The 12992-nt window shown below is 47.1% G+C and overlaps 1 long non-coding RNA gene across 1 annotated transcript in view; it reads left to right on the plus strand.

Annotated features, from left to right (window-relative positions):
- The window catches only part of LOC129385275 (uncharacterized), an 89672-nt gene that overhangs the window by 6213 nt on the left and 70467 nt on the right, over positions 1 to 12992 (plus strand). The window lies entirely within an intron of this gene.

Consider the following 12992-nt stretch of genomic DNA (forward strand, 5'->3'; position numbering starts at 1 on the left):
AGGCCTTACACAGTGTCTTAGACGTCACATTATATTACTTCGCATAGAAAGGTCAGAGATCCTTTATCTACTGAAAAGCCTATAGACGCTTGTCGCCAGGCCCCCGTGGGCACCGCCACGTTTTATCGCGTGGTGAAGCGTTCAATTGGCTTACACTGCCTCTGTTTCGAATAGCCGCGCAAGACGCCGGAACGGTGCAGCGAGCCGCGGTTTCTGCGAATGTCGCTGACATTAAGGGGGTGAAGAACACAAAAGTTTGACCGAACCTTCAGATGACGTGTAAATCTTGCATTTGAAAAGGGGTATATTTGGCGTGGGCCGCGAATCCAGAAAGGTCCGCATCAAAGAACGCTGGTTCAGGCTTCAGGAACACTGGCTCCGCTTTACTGTCTCGCGCACTGCGTTGGCGATCCTGCTTGCGTGCTTCGGCTGTCCCCCTCTTTTTCATTACACTTTGTTCATCCTTCCAAGCTCCTTGCGCCTTGTCCAAAATGCTGAGAGCACTGCCATGCGGTGAGCGTACCAGCAGGCAGAGCTCGAACTTGTTCTCCAAGATTCACTGGTATATACTTTCAGCCGATCTATTAAAGTTCAATTAAATTCTAGAGTTTTGCGTACCAAAACCACGATATGAAGAGGATGCACGCCATAGTGGGGGACTCCGCAGTAATTTTACCCAGTGTGTTTCTTTAACGTGCATGTAAATCGAAGCACACGAGCGCTAATGGACAGTTTTGGAATATTGTTTCTCGCCTTATGTACGTTAAACGCAAGCATCCTTGCGGGATGTTATAGTGTGCGTCCGTTCAAGACTGTTTAGTCTAACGTGTGGCAAGGCACGTAAGGAGGACGTCAGAAGTTAGAGCGCCGTGTGGTGCCTTGTGCCAAACGTATCCAAACCCAGGCTATCTCGTACCAACCATAGTGTTGTTGCTATGCGGACGCATCTCGTTTAGGCATAGGGACACCGGAATCGCCGAACGCTCTCAAAAATTGGTCGCTTTATGCACTCGTAAACAACGTTTCAGGTCAGTTTAGAGGAAGCGAAAGCTCATTTCAATAGTTACTGGCGATCAACGAGAGCGAGAACGTAGCCATGACGAGAATTCACGCTGAGGCGGCAGCTTCGGGTGCCGTCATGTTGGACAACGCTATTTCTTATCATAGGTAAACGTTACGAGCGTTAAGCTCGCCAAATAATGTACGTTACGCACGTAAACCACAGAAACCCAATAACGTCCGGAGCATGCACAGTGATTACAGCGCTATTTCTTTACGACGTAATGCGTTTACATCTGGTTGCAAGCTTTATTTTTAAATTGTTTGTTGTATTTCGCCCCAATCGAAATGCGGCAGCCGCAGGCGGGATGAAAACCTGCGACCCGCGCGACCTCCAGCTCTACAGCGCAACGCCATATTCATTGGGCTGCCACGGTGGGTAGGTATCCCTGCACCTATTTCTATTTTATTGCGATAGCAATTATTATGGATACTCCAGGTGCATTTTGTCATCGCCGTCGCCGTGATGTCCCGTATAATGTCCAAGGGCGATAACACCGTCGCAGCGCGTCGTGTGCTGTACGTGCTAGTGAAAGCACGCGAGGGAAGCCGAAGATCGCGGCTCAATCTGGCTCGTGGAATCTGGCATGCGCTTTTTTCCGTCGCCGCGCGAAAGGCGGTGGGGGGAGGGGGGCGGCATTGTGCGCCGACAGCCAGTGCACATTTCTGTACCAGGTGCAAAGGCACCAGATGCTCGCAGCTCAACCTCACGCGCCATATATGCAGTAAAGCGGAGCGGCAACGCGGGAGAGAGGAGGCGGAGGGGGCTTCGACTCTGCCAACAAATGCATACTTTACACGGCCGCGGGCTGTGCCGCGCGCCATAGCTTGAAAGGGATCTGCAGACGGCCCTTACCTTTCTGCGCGTTGTGTTCTCGCCGCTGTTGCGTTGAGGCGGCAGACCGTACAAAGGCCACTTCGCTCACTGCTGCTGTCGCACTTGCTAACACCGGCGTATTGACAGCGACTGTTTGCGTTCATCGAGTGTGATGTGTTCATGTGTGTTTGTGCACGCTGGCATCATGCTTGTTAAATCACTTATAGCAAGCGAATGTTCAAAGTTTATACGACCGATAAAACTATTATTCTTACTTCGGGTAGCCGTCTACTAATTTGCTATCGCAATCGTTGTTTCGCCTTTCGGGCGAAACTGAGACTTCTTTTAACGGGTTACAAGGAAATAAACAGGAGTTTCCGTCACCTTGAAGCTGGGACGGCTGTTACTTTTTACTAGCAAATGGGAAAATATTAGCCAATAAAAGTGGCAAGAACACTTCACAACTGTAGTAATACCAGCGCCAGGACAGCTCCAAAGCACACAAGTCACCTTTATGGGATCGTAACTCTGGTTTATAATCTATCCATGGGTTCATTCGTAAGATGCCTTCACAAAGAACGTCCTAATGAGGCGAAGTGATTTCTCTTTCATTTTTAGCAGAAGATGTTTCTTTGGAAGGGGTTCCACGAGTCTTAATACAATATTTTTTCTTCTTTGTGTCCCCCTGAACGATGAAGATACAAGCGAGAAAGCTGTATGCAAAATATAAGCGTTACTTAAGAAGTGAGACTTCTCTTCTTTTACGGTTTCAGTTTTCTCATTAATTTTGCTACTCACGCTACTTTCTCTCTGCAGTAAAACGGGTAAGCGTGCTTTGACGCTGATAGGAAAAGTGCTGTCGGAAATGTAAAGCACAGAAACTGAAGTAACCTTTTAAATGTATGCTTTGCTTCATAATCAAATAATCTGATTTGCTACTCTAGGGCGGGGTATGCACAGAAAGATAATAGGAAAATATAGATAAATGAAAGGAACTAAACAGCAGAACTTACAAAAAGAGATATGTAGACAGTTAAACAGCTTTCGTGTTTAGTCACAGTTTTCTGTTTTCTATTCCTCTTTCATTTTTTCTTCTTTTTTTCCCTCTCATTTCATGGAGATTAACATCATCTTCACGAGTGATTAAAATCTGCCCGAGAGCCACTCGCACTGAAAGTAATGCAGGTGATATCTTTCAAATTTCACAAGTCTGCATTGTTTCCCAGCTAAATTTATTTCTTAAAGTACTACATTGTGAGTTAACTGCAAGGCATGTATAAAGTCTTACTGTTTTTTATTTCTTTTCTTATTTTTAAAGATGTGTGAATAGCATACATACTTATTACCTTTTTGTTCAGCACGCTTAAAAACTTCAAATGTTTCTTCTTATGCTGCAAACAAATTTCTATTTCTAATTTCTGTTTCTCGTTATACTAAATATAGTTAAATCCCAATTAAGTTCAGCACCCTTACGTCTAGTCCAGGCAAATTACACAGATATATTGTCCTTTTGCTGCCCTCCCTCGGTCTCAATCCATTGCGTTTGCCGTTTAAGGTCACCATGAATATTAGCTTGTTCCCAAGCTCAATAATACATAATTTTTGTACAATGCGTATTTCTACACTAGCCAATTAGACCAACACCTTCTGACCCACGATAAAAATTCCTGACTGCATTTATTCCTTCGCACTCAGTAACCACTTTTGGTTTCTAAGCTTAGTTTCCGCATTTAATTTCACCGAAAATCATACCTCCTTACGAAAACGTCAAGTTGTAAACGTGACATTTAGTCATGTACTTTAATTTTCACCAAGGTTCGTTAAAAAAATATATGTTCTATCTAAAATACATCCTGCCTACAAACGTCAGATCTTAAGATCTTCTTTAAACAGAAAAAGAACAAACGAAATGATGTGCAGATAAAGATAGAAAGAATAGTATAATTACGCCAGCGCGCATTTGCATACTGTCACATACCAACAGAAAAACTGATCAATGGGCTCGCTTAAAGGGCCTATCTGTGGGGAAGCACAAGAAATGAAGAAAAAATACTTCTATATCGTGTTTATGTTCTTTGTCTTACTCATATTTTTACTGTTCTCAATAACATCCGCAATATAGTCATGCTAGACTGTAGTCAAGAACCGTGTCCGCACACGGGTCGCGCATATGGCGCCTTAAATGTTCAAATGTTCTATAATTCCTGATAAAGGACAAGTCTCAAACGCTTTAAGCCTGATGTTCCCGGCTGTTCATGATAAAATCAGCCGACAATATCGGTGCACTTAATGCCTGTTTAAAAGAACAAAAATATCAAAGTGACCTTACGGAGGAAGACACGAAATATGCATGGGGACAGGTGTGCAAAGGAATCGAACGTTTGTATTTTATGAGAAGTCGGTAAAGGAACCGAGTCATTTGGCGGCTACTAATGAAGATTAATGAAGCCAGGCATTGATTCGATGCGGCTGGCGCTTGCGTGGAATGCAATGCCGCCCTCGTTCACCCAGCCTTCCGGCATTGGCTTTCTCATTCTGGTGGCTTATCGTGTAGGCGCGCTTATATATATATATATATATATATATATATATATATATATATATATATATATATATATATATATATATAATATGTTTTCAGGGCATTCGGAGCCCACACCTTACTCTCGGCAGCTTTTCTCTGTTCCACTTAACCTCTAATGATCTTTCCTGAAACGTTCAAAAGGGACTGGAGAACGCGTTTGGCCTCCATGTTCAGCTGCTTCCTGTGTAATGTTTTCTCTAGGCTGAAAAAACGGCCGCTGAGCCCATTCACGTGCCGGTAAATTTTGCCCGAGACGGAGTTTGATGGCGGCCGGCGGCTATCAAGATAAGTTACGGCGAATTCACCGCTCCCGCGCCGGTAAACTAATGGCATTCAGCGCATGCGGCAAGCTCACGCAAAAAGAAAAAGGTGCGATGCAGGAAAGCTAGGCTGCGCATTGGACTCTCGGCATTAATTTGGGCTGAAACGCAGGAATTAGTTGCAAGCGTGGAAACGAGCGGGTTCATTTTTCATCGTGGTCAGGATGCGGCGTACAAGTTTCGTTTCATGACGTGGGCGATTTGTGTTGTCGTCGTCGTCAACTTCATTGCTGTACACCTGAGACAAGTGTAGGTTATCTAAAGCAATTGTAAGCCCGCCCACAGATTATATTCCTCAAACTACAACTACACTTAGCGCCTCTTATTGATTTCCTTCTTGCGTTCCCGTCTCCCCAAGCCACAACCACGTGAAGCCGACAGGCAATGACAACAAGAAAGGCATAGGGAAAATTACTCGTTTGCTTCATTAAAATATAGAAATTATAAAAGGGAAATTAGCGTGGATGAAGGAACAACTGGCCGCAGGTGGGATATGGACCCACGCTTTTTGCATTACGTGCGCAATGCTCTTACCAGCTAAGCTACTTTCTTTTCTCCTCCCTTTCCTTATCTCTACTTTGTTATCACTTTACCTCCCCCTCCCCTCTCTCCCCAGCGTAGGGTAGCCAACCGGATCTTTTTCTCTGGTTAACCTCCCTGCCTTTCCCCTTTCCTCTCTCTCTCTCTCTCTTTCTTTTCACGCCATCATGTAGAACTATGGCATCGCTTTAAAGACTAAATTAGGGGGTTTCACGTGCCGAAAACAAGATCTCATTTCAAGGCGCGCCGTAGTGGGGGACTCCGAAAATTTGGACCACCTGAAGTTCTTTAACGTGCACCTAAACCTAAATACACGGGGGTTTTCGCATTTAGTCTCTATCGAAATGCGGCCGCCTTGGCCGGGATTTGATCCCGCGACCTCGTGCTTAGCAGCCCAACACCATAGCCACTGAACAACCACGGAAGGTAGTGGCGCCGTATTACCGTCCACTTTCTTGGTTATTGTGTATGTATACCATAGTGAACTCTGGGTATGGATGGATGGAAGGTTGGCTGGAAGGTAGGAGCGTCCCCTTTGAAACGTGATGATGGCAGTTGTCATCATGCTCAGCTTTTTATTGTTGCTTAACAGTTTTTGAAGTTATTAAAATTCGCCGTTTTCTTTAAGTACGTCTTCCTACACTTTTAATCTTATGTCACCTCTCTGCGTTTGAGCCACCAATCCTCCAATCGCTTTTTGCTAATTTCCACCGCATATTTATTTACATGACTATTATTATCTCTGAACCCTAGGGCCCCAGGAAGCGTGACTGTGCCCGCATCGGGGATGTTAATTGGCCAGCGCCCCCACTCACGACATTCTCAGGAACCACACAAAAACCCATGTCTTCATATTAAGTGAAGTCGTGGGTTGGCGTAATTTAGAGACAGCGGTTCAGTTCCCACAATTGGTCACTTATAAACTACAGTAGAGTACGCACTTTGGCTGGTTGGTTCATGATTAAGAGCAGTAAACAGCGCTAAACAACTGGACAAAGAAAGGGACACAGAAAACAGCGTCGTGTCCCTCTGTGTCCCTTTCTTTATGCTGTTGTTTAGCGCTGTTTACTGATGGTAACTTATGTCTTTATTTTTTACTGAAGTGGCCCAAAATAATGCGAAATGGGAACAAACGTTCCGCTAAGTGCCTAGAATGACGCAAACGGAAACGAATGTTGCCGGATACTTCAGTAGCGACATTTCACCCGAGCAGCTTAGGTAGGGTATGGTTGCTTACTGCAATAACAGCTGTGTCCTCTTTAGTGATGCCCTCAATCATCAGGTTATCTCCTTCCCCTGGTGCAGGGTAGCGAACCTGACATGCGTCTGCTTAACCTCGTTGCCTTTCCTCTCTCTTTTTCTCCCTCTACTTACGCTCTAATTGATGAATAAATTCTTAAGGATAGTCTGACCGACATGTCTACTGGTCAACACACGTGGTTGAGAACGCTTGGTATGATCAATCACTAAGTGTCGACAAACGCAGGAGGTGTGCTCGTGTGATTTATCACTCCTTTTCAAACGAACTGTTAGCTGCGCACGCCTCTGGAAGGTGGTGTGTTATTATGAACAATGTGTGTTACGCGTGCCATAGAGGGAGAAACGCTCAACGCAAAAATGACCCCCACCTACCACTGTCTATGTTCTGTAAGGAATTTGGTTTAGCTTTTCTTCCTACCTAAATATGGTGCATGCACACCACGGTCGATTGGCCAATTATCTAAGACGTATAGGCACACCGGGCATCTTTGTTCTCATTAGCTATAAAACTAACGGAGATGGAAGCAAAATGAGGGCCGCCTGTCGAAGACTATGACGCTGAGCCACAAAGCAAATATACCACGTAGTCCTCTTTTCGAGCTGGCCATGCGTCATTGTCAAGGCAAAACTCTCCGCGCCAAATGTCAGGCAGGGTGTTTCGATGAGTTATCTCGCTACGTTACCTTCCGCGTTCTGTCCGTCACACGCAACCGCCGGACACAAGCCGTGACAGAAGAGGTGGCGTGGTCCTGCAGGATTAATTAACGCCACGTGCTCCAATCTGCCACCTCCAGGCAGTCGACGCGGATATGCCAACTGCGGATTACCTTTCCCGTCTTACCGCAGACGTAATCCTTCCGCGTCATGGATTCCCGTGTGCCGTCTGTGGCTCTGCTAACATTATTTGTATGTGCATGTGTGCGGACTTGTCAGTCAACGTCGGAGGGCGTGTCCTTTGTCGTTCTCTAGCTGTTTCTTGATGAAGGCTTGCCCTGTCGTTCACGTTGACGGGAGAGGCGCAGAACTTACTCGATGCTGGTTCTGCTGCAAGGGGTTTGGTCAGAGCAGTGAGGCACCGTTGTGATAAAAAGAAACACGGCCAACCTATGGCTAGTGCTACTACTCGCAGCAGAGGAGGCAGAGGGCGAAAGAAGGACAACATGACACAGAACACGTCTGTTTCATCGAGCTTTTATTCCCAGTATCACCGAAGAAGACCACGTGCATACGAGGGCCAACTTTGAACTGGCGGGTTCATTGAACGATGGAGCTGAGTTTTTGCTTCTGTACTTCGGCCTTTTAATCGGACATTTATAAATGTATAAATAACTTCATAAATCACTTTTCTGAAATTGTGAATACGCCAAAAAACAGAAAAGACGACAAAAGAAACTGTGTGTGTGTGTGCGTGCGCGCTGTGTGTGTGTGTGTGTGTGTGTGTGTGTGTGTGTGTGTGTGTGTGTGTGTGTGTGTGTGTGTGTGTGTGTGTGTGTGTGTGTGTGTGTGTGTGTGGAGAGAGAGAAAGCGAGAGACAAGGCAATACGTGGCCTTCCTCGCTCTTCGAGAGTGATAGTTCTAGGCTGATTTGCCACACAAAAGTCTTGTGTTTTATCCAGCAGTCATGCTTATTAGCTGCTGTACGGTGTCTTAAAGCATTATAAATATGCCAAATTTTAAATATGCGACTATTTAAACTGACACCAACTACTATGAAGACAAAAATGCATCTGTGGTAACTGTTGGCATGAGGAAGATGACATGTCGGTCTTTACAGCCAATCCCCCTCGTGGGTACATGTCATACGTTAAACGCAACAGCTGTTAAGGACCGAATGTTTCGTCGTAAAGCATCCAGACTGTTCTCCCCTGGTCCAATCTCAGACAAAGCGGGGTGCGCACATTTCGATATTTTGAAGTAGGAAATGTAGCAAATAAAACACAATGCTCTCCAAACTGACAGTCAATAGCCTAGCTAGCTGCCATACCTTAACTTCCATAAAATCAAGTTTGGCTGAATATACATCACAGCTAGCTGTTTATCAATGCCAGACGGACAGTAGCTATTTTTAGATGCAGAAACATGGGAAGTCAGGCAACGTTAAAGCCGGCTTTCCCGAAATGCCTAATTCGTTACTCAAGCAACACTAAACATTCGAAAAGCAAGAAGAAAATATCAACGCACGAACACAAGTGTAAAAAGAGTTTCTGTACAGGCATGAGCAATGAAAGCACGGTGTAGTACCCGTAGTAAGGTCACCCACTACACAGGGGTGAAGGAGTCCCCACAAGTGTTTCTATGTATGCATGTATAAAATAACACGACCAATGTCGTCAGCCCGTCAACAAACAAGCACAATGTAGACAAGACAAAACAAGTAATGTCACTTATGGCTGTCCATACAATTAGTGTCCACTAAAAGGAAGCGAAGGTCGCTCACGGCTTGTAAAATTTCGTAACTTTTATCATACAAAGGCTCTACGCTCCCGAGATTTCTCATGGTTGCCAACTGCTATTCTAAATGTCTTTGGCAGTGGCAGCATTGATGAATCTGACAGGCTTAATGTCATTAGGTAACACACGTGGAATTATTATATAGCCACATGGACGCTCCTGAGTTCACGTATGCTATGTGACTCCATCGAGCATACGAAGGATGTTCCATCCACCCACCGGAGCCCTGTGTGGCGTAGGCTAACACTCCCAGAAATAAACCTAATGCACATAAAAACACCCGTTAGTGGTTGGATTGATGGCCGTCGTCGTAGTCCAATTTCTATGCAACGCACGCGTAGTGCTGAGGTTGTCAGGTTGGATCTCGCCGTTGGCATGTTTTAGTTTTGTCCACTTTCATTTCCGTTTTTCCTCATTATTTTCTACATTTCAATTTCAGCCCCAGCTAGTTTCCCCTATGCCTTTCTTGGCTTACCGACCTGTTGGCTCTACATGGTTGTGATTAACAAAAATCGAGCCTCTCGGTTTCCCTTCTTCTCGGTTGTATAGGTATTGTAATGGAGAGAAGCAGACAAAAGGCCATCGTTATTGTTGTTGTTGCCTCAAAACATGGCTCGGTACTCACGAGGGGGATTGGCCACACTGACCCGTCCTGCGATCGCCTGCTTTAGTCTGATTTCCTCTTCTTTTCTCGCCTCGCCGTGCGAGCGCCCGCGCCCGAGAGCCACTTTTCTTCGACACTAGGCCAGACCGCCGCAAATGACTCTGGGAAGGAGAAATTGCCGAGGATAACTCTAGTGGGCGGCATTGGCTGTTTCGGGACGGCCGCCAATGTGAAAGCGCGTCATGAGATCCTGGACATTCAAGAGGGGCCGGCAGCACTGACGTGCCATGCAAGCAGTGAAACCATCTGCTCACTCATCGGGTGCATCTTCGCAGCGTTGCTAATGCACTCGAATCACCCAAACTAGGCGAAATGCCACATGCCGCCAAGTTGTCCATGTGCGATGATGGAACGAAGGGCTATACCTGTTCCCTGTGTCGTGGGCGACTGCAAGAGCGCTGTCGTTGGCAATCGGGAGAAGGTTGGTTCCAAACAGGGTACAGCTGCGTCTGCGCAGAAACCTTTGGTCTCTTGCACGTCGCATAGGTAGATTTGGGCCGCATGGGGAGTTCTTCGATGATGATTTCAACTGTGTTGTTCGCTTCGACTTCTTTGAACAAGATGTCGCTGAGCATGGGGCGAAGGGCTGTGGCTTCGACCAGTGGCTTCTCTGAGAACCAGAGATGTGGCACCGGATGGTCAGGAAGTATCTCGCTTCCGTGGTCCTAGGACCCGTCGGTAGCCTGGAGTGATAGAACGTATAGTACGAGAGGAGCCGGTGCCTCACTGCGCCTAATCATTCAAGAGGGCCAAGGCCACATCAACGACTGCTGAGGATGCAAAGTGGTCTTGGTCTTTGGAATTGATGGTATAGTGTGGGATGCTACAGCGGGGCAGGTGGCGAGGCAATCTGCCAGAACCTTCCGGGGTTCAGCTGCAGCGGCGAGATTGTGTGGCTTCTAAGCGTCGCCGGGTTTTCGTCGCAGTCGCTCAGCTGGCGTAGTCTGCCGTGTAAAAGTAGCAGCGGTGACCTTCTGCCTGTTTAGAGGTTGTGGTGGAGCCGATGGTGTCGGTTTGTGATGCGCCGCCCTTTGGTGGTTGGACGCGGGAGCGGTGGTCGCCATGCGCATCCCACCGTATGGAGTGAAGCCGACAGCGACACCAGGTGAGCCGGCGTCTACGGCAGGGTATCCTGCATACCCCTCTGTCGAGGCGTTGCTAGGCACATCTGCCGCAGGATCAAAGTGGTAGCTCTCCAGAGCACCATGCGCACAAGTGCGCAGGTCGGGACTCACCGTAGGCATAAGGAAGCTGGCCAAAAGCAGCTATCAGAGCTACACTCCATTAAGGCCAAGGCCGCTGCTTCATGCCTTCGTAGTTGTCTCACACCTTGGCGGCACCGCAAGGTCGTTTTGCAGCAACCAGCCCTTTCTTTTGTTCTGGCCAAGCATGACGATCACCCAAGGCATTGAGAGCTTGAAACCAAAGGATTGCGTCGTCTTGAAAGCCGCGAAGCTCTGTTAGTCCACCAAAGTCGGCGGCTCGAAGTCGCAGCGCCTCCTCTCCGCCAGGCTACCTGTCCAGCTACCCGAGGAACCATAGGTGGTGTGCACCGACAGCGTGGTCGTTGTGGTAGCCACGACAGCCGTTTCTACCACCTAGGAAGTGTCGACGGCATACTTTGGTAGCTTGGAGATCGACGTCGCGCCTGGGAGGATATCCTCACCAAGGGAAGCGTGGACTGCGCTCCCAGGCAGGTTGGGTTCAAGACGGAGGGGCCGAAGTGCTGTGTCAGTATGAGGTCGAAGTACGGCACAACTGCTGAGGGATGCCAAGGCGCTCGTCATAACCTGGAGCTGTTGTGTCAGCTTGGCGATCGCTTGGACACCATCCGCGGACGGTGCGGCGGGTACTTTCGACAGTAGTAGGGTCGCGGTCTCCATAAGCGAGGAAACGTGTACGGCTGATGTTCTTCGCAAGAATTTCGGGCACGACATTGTGAATCACTTCGTGCTCTGATAAGGCTGACAGTGAATGGGCAAAGAGTCACCAGTGTTCATATATATATATATATATATATATATATATATATATATATATATATATATATATATATATATATATATATATATATACACGAGGTCTGTTAGAAAAGTATCCGACGTTTGGCTGAAGAAAAAAAAACTGCCATAACTGGAGCGTTGGAAACCTAATCACCCTAAAAGTAGTCTCCTTGGGACTCCACACACTTCTCCCAGCGGTTCTGCCATTGTTGGGAGCATTCTGAGAAGGCCTCTTTCGGAATGGAGTTTAGCTCAGCTGTCGTTGCAGCCATAATGTCCTCTCTTGTCTGAAATCGCGCTCGCTTAAATAGCCTCTTGATTTTGGGAAACAGCCAGAAGTCGCAGGGGGCCACATCAGGAGAGTAAGGAGCCTGTTGAACTGTCCTGATGAACTAGGATGCACCAATTTCCTGTTGACCACAACTCTGGTCTCTTGCGCCGCACAGCATCACGTAGGCGACGGAGAACATTCCTGTAGCACTCTTTGGTGATTGTTTGACCCTGTGGTGCGTATTCGTCGTGTACCACACCTCGGGAGTCAAAGAAAGCAGTCAGCTTCATTTTGACGTTGCTGCGCACTTGGCGGGCGTTCTTTGGTCTTGGTGACGTGGACTTCTTCCACTGTGACGACTGAGATTTGGTTTCCGGGTCATACACATACATCCAAGACTCGTCACCAGTGATTATGGTGTTCATGAAGTCGGGGTCACTGTTTGTGGAATCCAGCATGTCCTGTGAGACTTCAACACGAAATGCTTTTGCTTCACTGTGAGCAGCTTCGGCACGAATTTCGCCGCAACTCTCTTTATGGCCAAATCTTCGGTCATAATGGAATGTGCAGAATAAGTGCTGATGCCCACCTCTTCCGCAATTTCTCTGATAGTCACACGACGGTCCCGCATCACCACAGCGTTCATTTCGGCAATGACCTGGTCATTTCGGCATGTTGATGGCCGACCGGAGCGTGGCTCGCTTTCCACCGATGTGCGGCCGTCTTTAAACCGGTTGTATCACTCCTTAATCTGTATGCTGCTCATAGCATCGTCACCGAAAGCCGTCTGAATCTTCCGAATGGTTTCCACTTGACTGTCACCCAGTTTCTAGCAAAATTTGATGCAGTAGCGCTGCTCCAGTCGCTCCACCATTTTACTTGCAATAAAAAACCGACGAGAGCACGGTGCACTACCTCACTCAAACGCTGCGTCCCAGCGACTATATAATCGCATGAAGCCAAGGGAAACAAGGGGGTAGTTATTTGAACTTGTTTTTTCTATTGAAGTGTAGAAGTGATAAA

The sequence above is a fragment of the Dermacentor andersoni genome, chromosome 7 (assembly GCF_023375885.2).
Source record: "Dermacentor andersoni chromosome 7, qqDerAnde1_hic_scaffold, whole genome shotgun sequence".
In the NCBI taxonomy this organism is placed as follows: Eukaryota; Metazoa; Arthropoda; class Arachnida; order Ixodida; family Ixodidae; genus Dermacentor; species Dermacentor andersoni.